Source organism: Marmota monax, unplaced genomic scaffold (assembly GCF_021218885.2).
Source record: "Marmota monax isolate L192 unplaced genomic scaffold, Marmota_monax_Labrador192_F-V1.1 WCK01_AAM20220418_F8-fsc00020, whole genome shotgun sequence".
NCBI lineage: Eukaryota > Metazoa > Chordata > Mammalia > Rodentia > Sciuridae > Marmota > Marmota monax.
Window position 1 is genome coordinate 125,240 of NW_026692912.1, and position 18,672 is coordinate 143,911.

Consider the following 18,672-nt stretch of genomic DNA (forward strand, 5'->3'; position numbering starts at 1 on the left):
ACATATTGACAATTACTCTTCCCTTTGTGAACTAAAATAATGTCTTTATTCATGGTATATTGACATTTCAAGTCTATAAAATCTATAAATTGAAAATTGGCATGACTATGAAACTTTGTACAATATCAGTTGTCTTAATTAATCTATTTAGAATGTCAGAGAAGGTTACAGGATTGTTTGCCATATTGACTATTAGGTTACAGATAACTGAAAAATCTTAACATTTTAAATACTAGAACTTCAAGTAGTTAAATTAAAACAAAACAAACAACTTATAGAAAACTAGAAGTCCTATAAGATAGAGAGCTTGACATCTGGCTTGCATACAAGTCACAAACTTTGCTTAGATCTATTACAACATTAAAGAAGTACCCAGATACAGCAGCAAAGCATTGAAATTTTTTTACAAATATCATGATTTGGGAAGAAGGGATTAGAGGATGCCCAGGATTAGGCCAGTTCAGAGTGTTTTACAAATATGAATTTCATCTTCTAGTGATAATTCTGGTCTAAGCATCAATGGTCTGTAGACCTTTTTGAGATCATATGATTTAAGTTGAGAAACTCAATTCTTTATCTTGGATGTACCCCCTGAAAACAATGAAGACTGTTACCTGGAAGATTCTGAGGATATGGTTTACAAATGCTTTAGGTCCAGTACAAAGAAATATGGGCTTCTTTGGATAACTGGAAAAAGAACACCAGTATAATTCAGCCTCAATGTGCAATCTCTAGACTTCTAAAATAATCTCTCTAATGTTAAATTTTTTTTTTCATTTTGTACTCTGAGTTAGTCTTTCAAGCACAATTATAAACTTGCTTCAGTGTCTTCTTTTGATATATTTTTACTTTATGTATATTTATTTTAAAATCTTAGATATTTCAGAAAAGTGGAAAAACGCTAAGATAACCATTAGCTTTTTAGATGTTTCTTTCTAGCCTTTGTATCCTAAGTTATCTCGGTCTAGGATTGTGTTTTGTAAACAATACTTTATATTGTCATTTAGTTTCTGTTTTTATTTAATCATTTTAACTTAAGCTAAACTACCTTTGTGTTAATACAAAGTCCAAACAAATGTCATAAACAAGTGCTTAATGTGGCCCATAACACAAATGAACTTTAATTTATGTAACAATTCTCCTAGAGTTAGGAAAATACAAAAATAGATATTTTAAGACGTAATAACCAGGTGGGCATGATGGCACATGCCTCTAATCTCAGCAGCTGAGGGAGCTGAGGCAGTAGGATCATAAGTTCAAAGTCAGCCTTAACAACTTAACAAGGCCCTAACAATTTAGTGAGACCCTGTCTCTAAATAAAATATAAAAAAGGACTGGGGATGTGGTTCAGTGGTTAAGCGTCACTGGGATCAATCCTCCTAACCAAAAAAAAAAAAAAAAAAAAAAAAAGAAAGAGAGAGAGAAAGATAATATCCAACAATAGCAAAGGTCTGGTAAAAATGAATTTATCTAATGCTACAAGTAATGAGGAAAGTGATCTATTAGAAACTATCCAGACTCTTAACAGTCTTCAATTCCTGTTTCCAAACAGATTCTAAGAATCCATTTTAGAGAAGTAAATTTAAATTCAGTATAAAAAATTAGGAACAATTCTATTCAACAGAGTGTTTGTTAAATGTTACTTCTTAAAAGCTATCCAAGGATTGCAAGAGTAATGCAAATCATTTCTCTATACTATTATTATCCCCCCCCATTGAAACCATCAAAGCAGACCAATGTTTTCTTTTACATATATTCACAAGTGAAATTTTTATTGCCCTAACAATCTCAGGACTGCTAGAATACTAAATATTTACTGTAATTATTTTTTAAATTAATTTTCAAATAGGAGTCAACTTTTAGGAGATGTTCTTAGAAAAGAGAGGACATTCTACTTAATTTACATCTTCCTTGCAAAAACCTCATTCCAATTGCCAGACAATTAATACTCTGTCAAAACCTCTGTCAGAATTTCATGGGCATTCAGAGTAGGTTGATATATGCAGATACCATCAATCAAATTCCAATCTTACTTCTAAAAGAAGTATATGCTGCCCTACCCAACACTTCCTACCCTCTTTACAATGTATGTGCTTAAAATAAGTTGTAGCTTGAATTGGAGGAGAGTCCTCATTTCAATGTCAACACAAATACAAACATCCTTTCTGGTGATTAAATTGCCCAACCACTGTAACTGAAAGAAAGCAGCACAATCTGAGACAATCCTCTACCAGAAACAGCCAGGTTTTGAAAACACTAAGTGAAAACTCATCCATTAAAATTTTTTACTCTCTAGAATATATTTGAAAGCTAGGTAGAATATCATGAGGATGATCAAGTACTTTCAAAATGATATTTCTATGCTTTGTTTATTATAAAGAAGATGACCTGCTAATAACTAGTTTTTAATTTTTTTTTCAAATTGAAGTAATTTGCTCCATGTTCTTTGGTGTACAACTCAGGTGCTTAAGCTGAACAAAAATTCCTTCTTTAGGAAAATACTGGACCTAGCTGCAAATTTTACAAGTATAAAAATAACACATTTTATACAGACAAAAATAAAAGGCAATTTGATTGCAATCAATGTGTGATTTGGTTGTCTGTACATCTGAAATCTAAAAAACACAGAATCGATTATCATTAACCAGACAGAAGTCTTACCACAGTGCTCAGTTTAGCAGTGCTTGTTATCCAGCTGCTTACACACAGCTGAAGCAGCAACAGCACTCTGATGGTATTAGAGAAAGACAGTCCAAAAGGGCTTGATACTCAGGTATGTTCTGTAAACAAGCAACATGAACATCACCTGGGAACATGTTAATAAATGGAGATCACAGGACTTACCTCAAATACACTGAATCAGAATCAGTTAAAAGATTCCCCAGGTGACACGTATGAATACTAAAGTTTGGAAATACTCCACTGGATAAGTAGATCTCTTCCTTAGTTTCACCTTAAAAATCACCTGAAGAGCATTATTTTCCAAATAGCTAATTTCCTCCCTTTAGTCAACTTTTAAACTATCGGGAGGACAATATATTATAGTTTTATAAAATGGACTTAAAATCAGAAAATGAAGATTTATATAGCAGTTCACTCAGTATAACTTTTTATAAATTTTTCTCTTAGCTGTATTTTCCCCAGAGACCAATAGCAATGATAAAATAAGTAATAAGTATGAATATTTGTAACTTATTGAATCTTAAACCAAAAGTATTTTTAATGACTGGCATGGTATAAAATCAAGTAAATGAATCTTTGTTGAACAGATTGAAGCATACTCTCCCCAAAATATTAATTTCAGAGTGGGGTCTGTGGATCAACTGCATCCGAAATAACAGATGCATATTAAAAATGCAAATGATTCTTCTCTGCCTCCATCCTCATGCGTCACAATCTCAGGAAATGGAATACAGAAGCCTGCATTTTTAATAAGCTACCAATGTAATTCTCATGTGTCTTCAATTAACTGATTTATGAACTAGAAGAAGAATCCCTCCCAAAAGCTAAAATCACGGCGATTACCACCACTTCGATTGGTGCTGATACACCTGTTGCCCCTCCTGCCCCTATTAACTCTCACTTCATATGATAATCCTATACAGACTTGTTAAACTCCAGGTATATGAAAGTAAAATGGAAAGGACCAACTGGACAGAGATTGAGTTTATTTTGCAGGGACTTTCTGAATAACCAAGAATTGAAAAACTTCTTTTTGTGTTGTGCTTGGTGATGTACCTGGTAATCCTTCTGGGGAACAGCACCTTGATCATCCTAACTCTGCTGGATTCCCGCCTCCATGTGCCCGTGTACTTTTTCCTTGGTAATCTTTCCTTCCTAGACATTTGGTACACATCCTCCTTTATCCCCTCAATGCTGATACACTTCCTATCAGAGAAAAAAACGATCTCTTTCACTAGATGTGTTATTCAAATGTCTGTCTCCTACACTATGGGATCCACAGAGTGTGTTCTCTTAGCAGTGATGGCCTATGACCGCTATGTGGCAATCTGTAACCCACTGCCGTACTCCATCATCATGAGCAAGGCACTCTGTATTCAGATGGCAGCTCTCTCCTGGAGTTTAGGACTTCTCAACTCATTGATAGAAACTGTTCTTGCAATACGGTTGCCATTCTGTGGAAAAAATATCATTAATCATTTTGTTTGTGAAATACTGGCCTTTGTCAAACTGGCTTGCACAGATATTTCCTTGAATGAGATTGTTATAATGTTGGGCAATATAATATTTTTGTTTTCTCCATTATTGCTGATATGTATCTCATACATTTTCATCCTTTCTACTGTACTAAGAATCAATTCAGTTGAAGGAAGGAAAAAAGCCTTTTCTACCTGCTCAGCCCACATGACAGTGGTGATTGTGTTTTACGGGACAATACTCTTCATGTACATGAAGCCAAAGTCAAAAGACTCTGCTTTTAACAAGCTGATTGCCCTGTTCTATGGCGTTGTCACCCCCATGCTCAATCCTATCATCTATAGCCTGAGGAATGCAGAGGTGCATGGAGCTATGAGAAAATTGATGAGTAGGCAGTGATTCTAGAGAAAATAATGACACACTGACACTTTTGAGCTTATGTACAAAGTAAGATCATAAATTCAGAGCAATGATTATGAATATAAGCAAAAGAAATGAAGATTGCCTCTTGAGTCATAGAATTGCAATTAGAAAGAAATGTGATTAATAATCTAATTATATTACTTTATGAAAATGTGATCTCATAAAATACAAGAATAATTGGTCTGAGAAGTAAGAATAGATATGTGAAGACAATAAAAAATTTAATTAAGCTTTTTGCTAGATGTGTTTTTTCTCTTGCTCTTAGAGTGACGGTCTGTGACAGTGACCTGGGAATCTGCAACTCCCTATGGTACTCCATCATCATGAGCAAATCCAGCCCATGTGTTTACTTAAGAATTAAGCCACATTTTTTCAGACTTCTTTTTTAGAAAACTAATGCTTTTTGTTTGGTTTGGTTTGGTTTTTTTCTTGCTTTTTATTTTATCCAGTGACTTGATCTGACCCTGGTCTTAATTGAAACATTATATTTCACCTTCTCTTTCCCTGTTAGTGTCCCACACAACCCCCTATGCACATGTTAGGTTCCCTTTACTTTGTAGTTACCCAATTACATCATCTTCTTTCACATCTAAAGACAACTGCACATAGTATTTCATCTGCATTTTCACAGTTCTCCTTCCCCCATAAAATACTGAACATCTCAGAAAAGATAGGCTGTGTCATATCCTCTGCAACAATATCCAAAACTTATTTCCTATTTTATGCTGCCCTGACTCTTCTCTTCACTACAGAGACTTTCCCTTCATGTTATAATCATTTGTTAGTTTCTGAAATCCTCCCAAAGGCCGAACAATGGCCCACTGTGCCCTGTATGAAGTCCAATGTCAATTAATTAAAAGCAGTTGGCAGTAATTAACTATTAAATAAATCAATTAAAATTTTAAAAGGACAGTAAATGTAATCTAAGTATCAGATTTAACACAAAGAGTTCAGAGAACTAGACTTTAGATATTATTTCTTTCAAAAAACTATACTTTTAAAAGTTAACATAAAGTTTCAAGTAATTTTTAAATATAGGGAAAGATAAAAGATTGAATAAAACATACTGAAGAGGTCATCTGGGCTGGGTAAGACAAAAGTCAAAGTGTATATTTTTCTTTATTTATCAACTGCTAAAAAAATAAATCAATTGTATAAATTCTTCAAGGAAACCGACAATTTCATTCTTTTGGAAGCAATGTATTGTCTCATTTTAAATGTTTTCCTTTCATTTAAAAAAAAAACCTTCAAAATGGTTACTGAGTAATAATATATAATTGTATTTTATAAACTATATCATGTCATATGTTTTTATGGAATAAATTTGAGCTGCCTGGCACAGTGTCCCAGCCTGAGCTGGGTGCTGAGGGCCTCCATGCTCAAAGACCACTTAGCAAGGGCTTTCGTAACACAATGGTGTAGAGGAGAGATCCTTACTTGTTCCAGTCAGTCAAGGCAGTCAGAACCAGATAAGAGTGAAGTGGGACAACCTTGACTGAAGTGTCAAAACACAAGCAAGTTGAGATTGAGGTCAGTGTTGGCAGAGAAGAATGTGAAGGACACCCTCATGGGGATGCAAAAGAAATGGTAAGTCAGTTACACACAGAGACTCAAATGAGCAACAAAGTAAACATACTAGGTTAATGACAGGTTTCTCACTGTCAGAGGAGGAGATACAAATATGGAAAGGAAGAAAACTGTGGTATTGACTTAGAATTAAAAGTATCAGTGTAAATGTATGGCTTTTCTCTTTTGGAGAAAGATAATAGAGAAACTATAGCAGATAAAACTATGGAAATTATTATGCCTATCAGTAGGTATGTATATGTGTTTGTACATGTATGTATATATGTATAAAATAAATTTATTCCCTAGACTTTAATATGATTCACTGATATGGCCTGAGAGGAATGCCATTCCAACAACTATTATGCACCTTGTACCAAATCTTGGTTTCTAAACACAAATCTCCACTAAAGAACCAGAACTGAGTTGACACATAAAGTTAACTATTAAAGATAGTATCACAGAAGTTAGCCAATCCCAACAAAACAAATGCTGAATTTTTTTTTTTTTTATAAGGCGGCTGATTCATAGTGAGATAGGAAGCAGGAGCGTGGGAGGAATAGATGAACTCTAGATAGGGCAGAAAGGTTGGAGGGGAAGGGAGGGGGCATGGAGTAATTAATGATGGTGGAATGTGATGATCATTATTATTCAAAATACAGGTAGGAAGACACGAATTGGTGTGAATATACTATGTATACAACCAGAGATATGAAAAATTGTGCTCTATATATGTAGTAAGAATTGTAATGCATTCTGCTGTCATATATAAATAAAAAAATAATTAAATTTTAAAAAGGCCTTTAGGAATTATTTTTAAAAAAGATAGTACCATAAAGTTCACAGTAATAGAAGTCATATTTTACTTCTTTCTCACCATTATGTCAGATTGTGATACCCTGGGTTCAATCCCCAGCACTAAAAAACAAACAAACAAAACTGTCATCTGAAATCATAATGGATTTTCTGTAACTCAAAGGACTACCAAAACCTAAGAGAGAGGCCTGGAACAGTCCCTTCCCTAGCACCTGCTAAAGGATCATAACCTTGCCAAGAACTTGTTCACAGGCCGTCAGCATCCAAAACTGTGAGATTTTGATTTGTTTAACTAGTCATTAGCCCTTTTTGGACTCTTGCAATGTTACACTAACTTATCTCTCCTGTTTTTGACAAATATTCCATACTACCATAAAAGCAGTATTTATCACAAGATCAGTCTTTGTAGCCTAAGAACACAATGTGATCTATGTACTAGAGTGCGACAAAATCTCCACTAGCTTTTATTATCAACAAAATAAAACCTAAACTTGCATTGTCTGTATTACAAAACTCAACAATCTGGCCTCAAGAAGCCATTTCACGTTTATCCCTAAATAAATGTTAGTAGTCTTAAAAAGATCTTCCTTTTGTGAATTTGTTAACAAACAAAAATAAGTTTTACTCATTTTTCAGCATACCAAAATCTGTTACCCCTTTATAGCTCAATTTAAAGATCATATGAAAACTTTCTAATTTTTTTTATATCACCATGACAGAGAGACAGATATATGTTCAGAGTTCCATCTCACAAAATGCCCTCTTCTGTACCTTAGCATCATACACCAACACATAAAGAAGTTTCATTTAACATTTTTTGAATGAATAAAAGCTCTTTCAACAAAGGTTTTCCTAAATGAACTTGTACCTTTTCAATTCAAAGAGGCTACACATGGTATTTCTTCCAGAAACTTGAAACAGTCAAGCTCTTGACCTAAGCTTAAAATAAAACGATAAAAGAATAAAATATCCTCCTCATCCTTGTTCTGCAGTTTACAACCCTCTCATCTTGTTCACTCTTCTGCCTGTTATTGTTTGTTGATGCATGTCGGTATTTTTATCTGTGGAAATACATGATCAGGGCTTTATTGCTTGGTTAATGATGCCTCAGTTCAAAGCATAACATATAATATAATGTCAACTTGAGATCAGCAACATACTGCTGAACTCTGATTTTGTTTTCCTGCTAGGCCCTCCTCTACTCCAAGGCATTCACATCACACATATTCATTCCAGGAAAAAACGATTCACACTTGTAAAACTTAGCCACCCATTCATAGAATATGTGATCGTTTCTATTAAATTTAGCCATTCTGAAAAGCAGGTTAATTATAAATCAGTCAATTACCTACTAGAGTAATTACATTTTCATATTACATGTGTAAAAGTTTGAGTGAATCAACAGTTACTAACAATATTTAAAGTTAATTTGTTATTCTTTATAACAACAAAAAAGAATTTCTTGTTATTAGATTATTTATATAAAAATTTCAGATAGATGTATATATGATGGCTTTACATCATCTAAGAGTTTTAATAGTCAAACAAGGGACTAAGGAAATTGCACATCTTATTTTAATTAAGTGTCTTTTGGGGACTGGGGTCAGAGCTCAGTGGTAGAGTGCTTTCCTGGCATATGTTAGGCACTAAGTTCAATTCTCAACACCACATATAAATAAATAAAATAAAATAAAGGTCCATTGGCAACTAAAAATATATAAAATCAATAAATAAGTGTCTTCTCCAATTATGTCAATGTTTTGGGATACATTGACCACAAAACCCCCTTTATATTAATTTTTATCAATTTTATTTATCACCAGGGATTAAGAGAACACAAAGACAGTTTTAATAAGCAATTTTTCACAGCTGTTTTTCTCCTGTGAATGACTGCATTTCAATATGGGAGTCAAAATCATAGAGAATAAAACCATATATTTACCTATTTCCTGTGAATTTATAGCCAAGGGTTTTAGGTTCATGCAGAGAGATGCCCCATAAAATAGAACCACCACAATCAGGTGGGCTACACCTGATTGAAAAGGCTTTGCCTAGGCAGTCCACTGAGATAATTGTCAGGATGTTGGAGAGGACAAATATATAAGATAAAAAAAATCCAGGCTCAGTGGAGCACACCTGTAATCCCAGTAGCTCAGGAGGCTGAGGCAGGAGGATTGCAAGTTCAAAGCCAGCCTCATCAACTTAGCAAGGCCCTAAGCAACTTAGTAAGATCCTGTCTCAAAATAAAAAATAAAAAGGACTGAGGATGTGGATCAGTGGTTAAGCACCTCTGGGCTTAATCCCTAGTACCTCACCCTACCCACAAAGAAAAGAGAAATACAAATGAGCATCATTGGCATGGGAAGAAGAAGCACTCTGATCACCAGCATAATTAACTGTACCACGGAAGTGTCTAACTAAGCAAGTTTCAGGCCAGCCAGAATTTCACAGGAGAAATGACTGATGATACTGTGATCACAGAGAGACAGCTGCAGCACAGGCACTGTTTCCACCAGGGCAGCGAGACAGCCTGTCACCCAGCAGCCAGCTGCAATCTGCACACAGACCCTCTTGTTCATGATGAGAGGATATCTCTGGGGGTTGCAAATGGCCAGGTACCAGTCATCAGCCATCAAGGAGAGGAGCACACATTCAGTGGAGCCCATGGCAAGAGAGCAGTACATCTGAAGAGCACATCCTGAGAACAAGATGATATTTTTCTATGAAACAAAGTTATGAGAATCGGAATGAGAGCAGAAGATGTGTACCAGATGCCCAGAAAGGAAAGGTTGCTGAGGAGCTGAGGAAAAGGTACATGGGGATGTGCAGGTGGAAATCCAGGATAGTAATGGAAATCAAAGTTACACTGCCCAGCAAGGTGCTCAGGTGCATTATTAGACCTCAACTTTGGGACAGTGGAAAAATCCCAGGAAAAACATTTTGAAATGATTATCCAGCCTGAATCTGGAGTAGTGAATAGAGAAGTGTATATTTTATATATTTAAAAATTTAAACCTCATGAACTTTCCAGGAATTTTTATTAGAAGTGCTTTATGGGGTTCATTGTCCTGGCAATATCACATTAATTATTAACTCATTCATCCAATATTTATTGAATACACTCTAGGGTGCTGAATATCTATAGCTGAATTACACAAAATCTTCTCTTGGGCAACGTACAAGGAAATATAGGACACAGTCAAGTAAATAAATAATTATAATATTATGATGTAATTATGTGTTGTGATACTAGATGAATACAAACTAAGAAATGTAACTCTATGTTACAGGCAGTTGCTTCGGAAATTTTTCTAAAACTTATTTTAATCCAAAAATTTATTGGATTTAATTAGGACCATAGAGAGTTAGCTATGCAAAGAGCTGTTTCATTTAAGTTGAAATAAGAAGTGACTTCATAAACATGCAGACTACTTAATATGACAGATGAATATTCTGTATACTGACCAATATCAGAAAAGACTAGGGAAGCAGGCAATATCTCAGTCACTATCATATGACCCAATTTTTATCCTCAAGAAGGCACTTTTGAATATGGAAATTATCTTGACTCTGCTTTATTAGAAATGAAATCGCTTTTAAAATTCACTATGTTATTATTTAAATCAAATTATTTACAACATATCTCACGACTGATCACATATGGAGACATGTTTAAAAACCTGGTTGTACAAGACAGAGTTGAAACACAGTATCAAGTACACAGGCTTGCATTCTCTCTCTTCTCTACTTCTCCAAGTTCATCTCCCAACACTATACCTCCCATCTCCACACACAATTTCTGCTCTGAAATAGCGACCAACTGTGGTTCCTCATTTTTGCATTACCATTCTTTATTGCTATAACTTTAATATATAATTTGTAACCTAAAATTTCCTTCCCTCTCACCTCCAATCTTATCTTTCATGAATATTTTTATGAAGACTTCAAAACTGTGCAAGATGGAGTATGGAGAAAGAGAAGGAATTTGAGAAATTTGTAGGAAGTAAGCCTGTTGAATTTAAGGAACTATGAGATATCATGAGGGAGACATTGAGTGGCCAGTTTGGATACACAGGCAATTTATGAAATAGGAGAAAAAACTGTTACTTGATTCTGTAGAGGTGATTCTTAGAGCTGGTATAGGGATGGGGAGACATTGATCAGTGGGCACTAAATTATAGTAAGATGGGTATAAGAAGTTCTGGTGTGCTATTGCATGGTAGAATGGCTATAGAAAATGACTATTTTGAACAGTTATAAGGATTTCAAACATCCTCTTTTTTGTTGTTCTTTTTAGATATACATGAAAGTAGAGTGTATTTTGACATAAAGTAACTACATGGAGTACAACATTCTATTTAGGATCCCATTATTTTGGCTGCACATAATGTGGAGTTTCACAAGGTTGTGTATTCATATATGAACATAGGAAGGCTCGGTTCCAATTTATTCTACTGTTTTTCCTATTCCCATCTCCCATCCCTTCCCTTCATTCCTCTTTGTTTAATCCAATGAACTTTTATTCCCCACCCCCATTATTGAGTGTTAGCATCCACACATCAGAGAGAACATTTGGCCTTTGGATTTGGGGGATTGGCTTATTTCACTTAGAACGATAGTCTCCAGTTCCAGCTATTTACTAGCAAAATGTCATAATTTTATTCTTCTTTATGGCTTAATAATGTTCCGTTGTGTATATAAAAAACATTTTCTTAATCCATTCACCTGTTGAAGGGCATATAGGTTGGTTCCATAGCTAGCTATAGTGAATTGAGTGCTATAAACATTGATGTGCCTACGTCACTGTAGTGTGCTGATTTTTTAAGTCCTTGGTGTATATACTGAGGAGTGGGATGACTGAGTCAAGTGTGGTTTCATTCCAAGTTTCTTGAGGAATCTTCAGACTACTTCCCAGAGTGTATGCACCAATTTGCAATCCCACCAGCAATGTATGAATGTACCTTTTCCCCCATATCCTCACCAACATTTTTTGAACTTGTATTCTTGATAATTGATATTCCCATGAGAGTGAGATGGAATCTCAGTGTAGTTTTGATTTGCATCTCTCTAATTGCTAAAGATGTTGAACATTTTTCATGTTGTTCATTTGTATCTCTTCTTCTGTGAAGTGCCTGTTCAGTTTCTTTGCCAATTTACTGATTGTGTTATTTAGGGTGTGGGGGGGTGGTGTTTAGTTTTTTGAGTTCTTTATATATCCTGGAGATTAATGCTCTATCCGATGTGGAGATGTCAAAGATTATCTCCCATTCTGCAGGCTTTCTGTTAATGTTCTTGATTTTTTCCTTTGCTGTGAAGAAGTTTTTCACTTTGATGCGCTTTTTTTATTATTCTTGGTTTTACTTCTTGCATTTTAGAGTCTTGTTGAGGAATTCAGTTCCTGAGCCAGTGTGATGTAGATTTAGGCCTATTTTTTTTTCTAGTAGGAGCAGGGTCTCAGGTCTAATGTCTAGGTCTTTGATCCACTTTATTTAGTTAAGTTTTGTGCAGGTGTGAGATAGGTGTTCAATTTCAATTGTACTGGGAAACATGGATGTCCATGTTTCCCAGTACCATTTGTTGAAGAGGCTATCTTTTCTCCAATGTATGTTTATGGTGCCTTTGTCTAGGATAAGAAAACTGTATTTATGTGTATTTGTCTCTGTGTCTTTTATTCTTTTCCATTGGTCTTCATGTCTATTTTGGTGCTAATACCATGATATTTTTGTTACTACAGCCCTGTAGTATAATTTAAGATCAAGTATTTTGAAGTCTCCTGCTCCACTTTTCTCACCAAGGATTGCTTTTGGACCTCTTATTTTTCCACATCATAAGGTTCTATTTTTATTTTTTGAGCTCATACAAACCTAGGTTAATGTTTTTCTGATCAGTTTTATTTTTTAACTGTGGAGTTTTTAAATGGAAAAATGTTTAATATTGCTTTGTGTCTGTGTCTTTGCTAAAACAAGGTTACTAAGTGTTAAGATTCTATCATGTGTAATTTATATACAAAGAGTAGAAAAATTTTCAGTTGGGTTTCAATTATAGTATTATAGTATCATAAAAAACATGAAAGTCTTTCATCTTATTAAAGTGGAGTAATTTGTCTAAATCAGAAATTTTATAAGAGTTGTTTCAAAATATGAATTTATAAAAAGGGTTAATGGTTAAAAAAGAGATAGAAAAAGATTCAAGATGTGGAAATATATTTTAATATAAAAGGTTAAAGGAAAAAAAATGTTTTTAGATGAGATAATCTCTGTGTGGTAAAGTAAAAAGTTGTAAAATGCCATTTAAAAAAATTTTGAGGAGACTAGACTTACTTTAAAAGCTTGAGAAAAGAAGAAATTAAAAAAAAGGTATTTGTACATGGCAGATTGAGACAAAGTTTCTCAATGGAGTTAAAAAAAAAAAAAAGAAGCCTTTGGTTGAAGGGCAGCCATGTAAACTAACATTGAAGCGATTTAAACAAAATCTAAGCCTCTTTTAAAAGAGTGAAGTTGTAGGTGGTGAAAAAGTACATTTAAAAGTACAGTATAGATGATAATTAAAAGGCTTTAAAAGGTTAAATTAAAGGTGGTTAAAATGCCTTCATGATGGAGGAAAGAAGCTTAATCTTAAAGGCATTACTTTAAAAAAAAACGGAAGATAATAGGATAAAAGATATTTAGATAAAGAAGATTAAAAATTTAAAGTGAAAAACTTTAAAGACAGAAGTATAGAAAGTTAAAAAGAATAAAGATAAAGAAGATGTAGAAAGATAAAAAATGTAGGAAGACAAGAATTTTAAACCCACAAAATAGGAAGAAAAAAAAAAAACTAGGAGGAAAAAAAAGCAACTAAGGGTGAATGTACTAACCTTAAAGGAAAACTAGAAGATGATCTTTAAGGGGTATATATCCCCCAAAGATAAACTTAAAATAACCCTTTTTACTCTAAACTTTTTAAATTTGGATTCATAAGGACTTAGTGCTGCAGAAAGGCATATGTATCCAAAAAATGTACATAAGCCTAAGGTACTTTGGAAAGATATTCTAACAGGACAATGGAAAGGTCCTGACCCAGTGCTTGTCTGGAGTCGGGGTTTTGTTTGTGTGTTTCCACAGGGAGAACAGCAGCCGATTTGGATTCCAGAGAGATTAACTAAAACAATTTCTACAGATCGAAAAGAAGATGATTTGACTCAAATCCGTAACAGCTGATATCCAGAACTCCAGCTTGGCCATTCTTACATCTGCGACAGTGATTAACCAGGATGCTTTTTTCAATAGCTATTTTATTATTGCATTTTTCCACATCATAAGGTTCTATTTTTATTTTTTGAGCTCATACAAACCTAGGTTAATGTTTTTCTGATCAGTTTTATTTTTTGACTGTGGAGTTTTTAAACATTGCAATGGAGATTTCACCTAGGTAAAGCTACAAGGCCTTTACTATTTTCTTATGTGTTGTACGTTTGTGTACACTCTTGTGTTTTGTGTTGTATGTCTGTATGTGCGTATGTCCATATTTCTTATATGAGGAGCGCTCATGAAAAAATGGATCCGAATTATTATTATTTTTTTTATTCACGTGATTTAAATGGTTTAATTTAAATTATGTAAACAGCTGTTAAGGATTGTTTTTAAAGGTGGTTAACAGATCTGTTTGTTTACTAATTTAAATTAGGTAAAAAGCTGTTAAGGATTGTTTTTAAAGTAGGTTAACAGATCTGTTTGTTTACTTTCACCTTTCCTTTTCATTATATTTAATAATTCTTTTCAGGATAATGTCTCTTTAGCATCATTGCCAGAATTCCTATCTCCATCCCAGTGCCGGTGAAGAACTCAACAAGTAATGCTCAATCAAAGAGTCAACTTACTTTGGGAGGAAACGGATTTTGGGAGGAAATGGACATATTGATAGATTCCTCTGCTTTGAACTGCTTGCAGAACTTGCCTGGACTATGTAACTATCATTTGGTGCAGCGAATTGTGGTAATGCTGGCATATCTTTGCTGATGGTGTCACTAGTGATGCAATTTTTATTTCCTTGCCAGCGCACCCCATGTTAATTGTGGTAGTGCTGGCATATCTTTGCTGATGGTGTCACCAGTGATGCAATTTTTCCCAAGGAGCCGTCAATTGGCTTGGTGTCGTGGCATTTCTGTATCCTCCTCCCTTCTGCTAGTGATGGTCTAAGATTTGGGGGCCAATGGCTTATGCTGGACCGGTAGTCAGTGACGGGTATGATCCAATTGCAGTGGTATCAACCTAAGACAGGAGGCTGACGCCTAAAGGTCAGTTTTCCGATGACGGGTAAGAACCATATGTTGAATTGGACAACCTACCAGGCACGGTCCATAAGCCACATTAACCTCACTCCCCCACTGGCACCAAGGCCAAATTTGGGGGCCAACAGAGGTGAGGCAAAGAACCTCACCCCCCCACTGGTGCATAGACCTATCCACAAGTATGGCTGTATGCTGGACCAGTAGTCAGTGACGGGTATGATCCAACTGCAGTGGTACCAACCTAAGACAGGAGGCTGACGCCTAAAGGTCAGTTTTCCGATGACGGGTAAGAACCATATGTTGAATTGGACAACCTACCAGGCACGGTCCTTAAGCCACATTGCTTGTTGTTTAATTAATCAGAAGGGGGGAGATGCTGGGAGCCATTAGCCAAGTAGGTATGACAATTTCCTTGCCAGCGTACCCCATGTTGCTGACATGTTGCAGTGACATTGAATGTAGGTGACCTTGCTCAAGGACCAAGGCAGATTAGGGTGTTCCCGGTTTTAAGATAATCGTGTTTAGGGCGTTCCCAGTTTAGGTTCCAGGTTTAAGGTTTAAGATTATTCCTGCTGGGAATAGGGCGTATCCTGCTGCCTGAGTTCCCCTTGAGTTCTCACGGGATTCAGACAGTATATTTTGGAGATAGAAGCCCAGTGCAGGTGGATTTGGGCAGAGAACGTGGATTTCCCCAGAACGTGATTGTAGACGGCTGGTGTGAGTTCGGGAATAAAGAGTTGCTGTTTGAATCTACAAGCTGTGTGGTGGCTCGTGATTGTGTGCCCAGCCAGACTTCGGCATTTGTGCCCAGCCAGACTGCGGCAAATATCATGACTGATTTTTCTATTTGTATAATGAACATCATTGGAATTTTAAAAGGAATTGCATCAAATCTGCCTAGTACTTTTGGAAGTGTGACCATTTTGACAATATTAATTCTGCCTATCCAAGAGTATGGAAGAGCTTTCTATTTTCTAAGGTCTTCTTCAGTTTCATTTTTAGTGTTCTGTAGTTTTCATTGTAGAGTTCTTTCACCTGTTTTGTTAGATTAATTCCCAAGTGTTTTATTTTTTTAGGCTATTGTGAATGGTACAGTTTTCCGAATTTCTCTTTCAATTGATTCATCCTTGGTGTATAGGAATGTATTAATCTATGGATATTAATTTTATATCCTGATGGTTTGCTGAATTCATTTATGAGATCATGAAGACATCGACAAATTTCTAGGGACATATGACCTACTCAAATTGAATCAGGAGGAAATAAAAAACTTAAACAGATCATTTTTAAGCAATTAAATTGACGATGCCATCAAAAGCCTACCAACAAAGAAAATCCCAGAACCAGATGGATTCCCAGCCAAGTCCTACCAGACCTTCAAAGAAGAATTTACAACAATACTCCTCTAATTACTCCCTGAAATATAAAAGGAGGGAAACTTCCAAATTCATTCTATGATGGTATCATCCTGATACCAAAGCCAAACATGTGTATGTATTATGGGGAATTTAGGGGAGGAGTTGGTCTGGAAAATGTTTGAATTTTGTTTTCATTTTTAAAGAATATTTTCACTTAGTAAATACTTACTGGTTGGCAATTATTTTCCTTCAACATTTTCTTTTAACTCTTTTTTATATTCTGGTACCCCTTGTTTCTGATGAATAGTCACTCTCTGTTTCTTTGCTGCTTCTTTGAGGAAGATGTGACCTCCAACTTACACTTACCTTCCCTTTTCTCTTATCTTCTGCCTCCTGACCATCCCACTGCCCTCCCTATGTGGCCTTGTATAATGTGTCATTCTTTTTGTCTCTAGGACCTGTGAATACAATAAACTTTGTTTTCCTGAGCCTCTTCTGTGTCTACTTTTGTAGCTGCAGCTTACTATTCATCTCATGAAAATAGGTTCATGAGGAAATAGGTGTTTGTTTTTTCCTTTGGCTGTTTTTTTTTTTTTATTATTATTTCTCTTGATTGTTGGTTTCCATGATTTTATGCTGAGACTCTTATATGTGCCTTTCTTTTTATTTACCCTTCTTCACATTATAGATCTCCTTGAATCTGTGGCTTGATATCTTTCTTAAATTTCAGGAAATTATTCAGTATTAGTAATTTTCTTCTTCTAACCCCTTTCTTCTATCTTCTTTCTCCTCTCTCTCTCTTGAGTATCCAGTTATACATATGCTAGATTTTTCTACTATGCCACCTACAGTGTTTAGAGTCTTTTATTCTCCTTCCTTTTTTCTCTTCATATATATTTGTAATCTTTCTGTAGATCTGCCTTCCAACCTGTTAAGCCTTTCTGCAAACTCGTTTAATCTGCTGATCAATCCATCTATTTAGTTCTTAATTCCAGTCATTGTAGTTTTCAGCTCTATAAGTTTCATTTTCTTTTTCAACATACTTTCTAGTTCTCTGGATACATGTGTTCCACTTATCATCTGGTTATATATGTTCAGGGACATGTAGCATCAGTTATTTTAGAGACTATGGTGATAGCACTTATATTTGGATCATCTGGGAACATTTAATTGTCCATCCTTGTCTCCAGGTTCTGTTTCTTAACATTTCTTACAATTTTTTATTAAATGTCAAATTATATATATACATACATGTAATTTGACATATGTGTGTATGTGTGGATAGATAGATAGATAGATAGATAGATAGATAGATAGTCTTTGGGCAATGTTTTATTTGCTGGAAGAGGATTCACAGTGTTTTTCAGAAGAAACCTACACTAGGGAAGATTTCCTTATGTCAAAAATGGATTAAAACAATTTTGTTGGACTTAAGACTTGGTAAGTCTTATATGAAATCTGAGTTAATTCCTTTTTAAATTTTTTTTCCCTCATGGCCCCAACAAAGACCCTGGAGATTTTATCAACAAGCTTTCTCCTTCATGGGTCCCAGACTCCAATGTTCAACTCAAAAACACTATTAGATTGCCAAAATCTCATGATATTTTTAGTCATTTTTTGCTCAATTTTCTGACCTCTTACTCTGACTACCCTAAGAATCAGCAAATGTTTTATATAGGAAAACCAATGACAACTTGGAGATCACTCACCTGTACCCTTCTTCAATTAAAGGACTTGGGCTCTCAAGGACAGCATATGTTGGCAGATACAAAATCCAAATTTTAGCTTTTCAGATAGTTTCAAAATCTATTTTCACTTTTCTCCCTCTTATCATCAGCCCTTCACCCATTAGGAGGCAACAATTAAGAAACAGTAAATCCACAGGAAGGAAGAAGAGGAGCACAAAATATTTAGCTCATTTAAATGATCCTTTTTCTCTAGAAATTTAACTCTTCATATACTGACTTCCTTAAAAATAGTAAAATTCATTAAAAATTGTTTAATTTATCCAGCATTTATAAATTTCTTAGACATTAGTTATTCCAGTGTAGCTAACACTCAATATTAACTTTGGTTTGGTTT

At 35.0% G+C, this 18,672-nt stretch overlaps 2 pseudogenes; one reads left to right on the forward strand and one right to left on the reverse strand.

The window, feature by feature from the left end:
- The first annotated feature begins 3,636 nt into the window (after positions 1–3,636).
- LOC124097424 (olfactory receptor 13D1-like) lies at positions 3,637–4,557 on the forward strand (annotated as a pseudogene).
- Positions 4,558–8,933: 4,376 nt separating this feature from the next.
- LOC131424453 (olfactory receptor 13F1-like) lies at positions 8,934–12,775 on the reverse strand (annotated as a pseudogene).
- Between the last annotated feature and the right edge of the window lie 5,897 nt (positions 12,776–18,672).